Genomic DNA, 2407 nt, shown 5'->3' with positions numbered 1-2407 from the left:
ATGAAGATGTGCCCTGCTTAATTCTTCTAAGAACTTTACTGTTTAGCTCTTAAACTTAGGCTTTGCTTCTGACTACTTTTGATTTTTGTCTATGGCATGAGGCAGGATCTGACTTCATTGTTTGCAGGTGGACGTCCAGTTCTCCCAGCACCTTTAAGAGGCTACTTTTTCCCCACTGGAGGGATTGGACACCTTTGTCAAAAACAAATTCCACTGTAATGGTGGATGCATGATATCACTGTCACAGTGCTTACGACTGTCACACTAGTGCTGGCCTCACAAGAGACAGACGTTCTTTCCTCTCCATTTTTTGAAGAGCTTGAGAAAAACTGGATTATTCAAGTGTTTGGTAAGAACTCACCAGTGACGCCCTCCAGTCCTGGGCTCTTCTTGGCTGGGAGGTTTGGTTACTGCTTCAGTCTCCTTACTACGTACAGGTCTGTGCAGGGTTCGCATTCGGTCTTCATAGGTTGTCTGTTCCTGGGAATCTACTCATGCAGGTGATATAGTTCGTTGGTATACAGGTATGCACAATGTTCTCTCAGAATCCTTTTTATTCCTATTGTCAGTAAGCAATGCTGTCGTTTCTGATTTTAGTAATGTGAGTCTTCTCTTTTTTTAGTCCATCTTTGTAAAGGTTTGTCAATTTTGTTGATCCTTTCACAAAATGATCTTGTTTTACTGATTTTCTTTACCATTTTTCTAATCTATCTCCTTTCTAATCTTTTTCCTTCCCTAGACTTGTTGGCAGTGCCCTTTCTAATTCTTCAAGGTGTGCAATTAGCTTACTGATTTAAGACTGCTCCTTTCTCCTCACCTGGGACACTTCATGAATCGCATGTGGTCCGTGTGCAGAGGCCATGCTGATCTTCTCTGTATCATCCCAACTTTAGTATCTGTGCTGCTGAAGCTAGCAATGACTCTTCTTTTTAATGTGGTGTAGACAGCTATGAATTTCCTCTGACTGAAGCTTTAGCTGCATCCCTTAGGGCTTGGTATTCTGTGCTTTTGCTTTCATTTCTCCACAGGTAGTTTATTTCCCTTGTGATTTTTTTTTCTTTAAGCCATTGGCTATTTAAGAGTGCACTGTTTAATTTCTGGATATTTGTCAACTTTCCAGTTTTCCTTCTGTTATTGATTTCTACTTTCATTCCACTGATGTAAAAAAGAAAGAGAGAGACTTTGCATTATTTAAATTTTTTATAAATTTATTAAATGTTTGTTTTATAGTTGAACATATTCCTAGGGAATGTTCCACAGGCCCATGAGAATAATGTGCAGTTGCTTTATTGGGCATTGTGTTATACATCTGTTAGGTCTAATTGGCTTATACATTTACTCAATTCCTCTATTTCCTCATTGATCTTCTTTGTGGTGGTTCGGTTATTGAAAATGGGTTGTTAAAGTCTCCAACTATTATTGTAGAACTTTTCACTTCTCCCTTCAATTCTGTCAATTTTGCTTCATATATTTGGGGGCCCTGTTATTAGATGCCTATGTGCTTATGATTGTCACTTTTTATGGACTGAACTTCTTATCAAGAGATGATGTCCTTTCTGAAATACTTGAGCTTTAACCAGACTTATGGCAGTACAGAACAGGAATTGGCAAATTCCCACCAGTAAACCAAATGTCACTGCCTGTTTTTATAAGGGCTACAAGCTAAAATTTTTTGCATTGTTAACTGACTTAAAATCAAAATAATAATATTCTATGGTGTGGAAATTACATGGAGCACAAATTTCAGTGTTCATAAAGTTTTACTGGGATATAATGGTGTGTGCTCATATATCCTGCCTAGGGCTGCTTCCAAACCACGATGGCAGACATGAGTGCCTGCAATAGACACTATATGGCCCACAAACCTAGAATAGTTTCTATCTGACCGTCTACATAAAAGTTTTCATATTCCATTTCTAAGTTAAAGACCCTCTTCTTACTCTCTGTGACGCTCATAATGGCCATGTGACCAAGTTCTAGACGGTAAGACATTAGCAGAAATGTGGTGTGCGACTCCTAAAACATAGGTTTTGCAGCACGGAGTATGCCCTTCTCCATTGTCCTCCTTTGCTCCTGGATAGAAAGCAGAAGAGATGGTAGGCTCCCAGCATGCCTATTGGTCCACGAGATAAAAGATATGAGCTAAGGATAGGAGAATGCCAAGATGAAGGAGCCTGTATCCCTAGTGACACAAAGGTGTCATCCTTTGTGGATGACAAAGGAACATCCACAGTCTTGATGCCCTAATTTTGGCCCTTCTTTATGCTACAGAAAAGTTAATTTCTCTCTTTAAGTCACTGTTATTTCAGGGTTTGTTTTAAAATGTTGTATCCCATGCAATCCAGAATGATCTCTACCTGCCTCCGGAAATTGGGGGATATTAATGTCATTTCAGTTAAACCAAATG

At 39.2% G+C, this 2407-nt stretch overlaps 1 non-coding gene across 1 annotated transcript; it reads right to left on the bottom strand.

The window, feature by feature from the left end:
* Window positions 1-811: 811 nt before the first annotated feature.
* On the bottom strand, window positions 812-917 carry LOC143398693 (U6 spliceosomal RNA). Its single transcript, XR_013091298.1, has one exon. It is a non-coding gene; the product is annotated as a U6 spliceosomal RNA (small nuclear RNA).
* Between the last annotated feature and the right edge of the window lie 1490 nt (window positions 918-2407).

This window comes from Callospermophilus lateralis, chromosome 4 (genome assembly GCF_048772815.1).
Source record: "Callospermophilus lateralis isolate mCalLat2 chromosome 4, mCalLat2.hap1, whole genome shotgun sequence".
Lineage (NCBI taxonomy): Eukaryota > Metazoa > Chordata > Mammalia > Rodentia > Sciuridae > Callospermophilus > Callospermophilus lateralis.
Note: the sequence above shows the minus strand (reverse complement) of the source record. Positions and strands in the feature narration are given on the sequence as shown.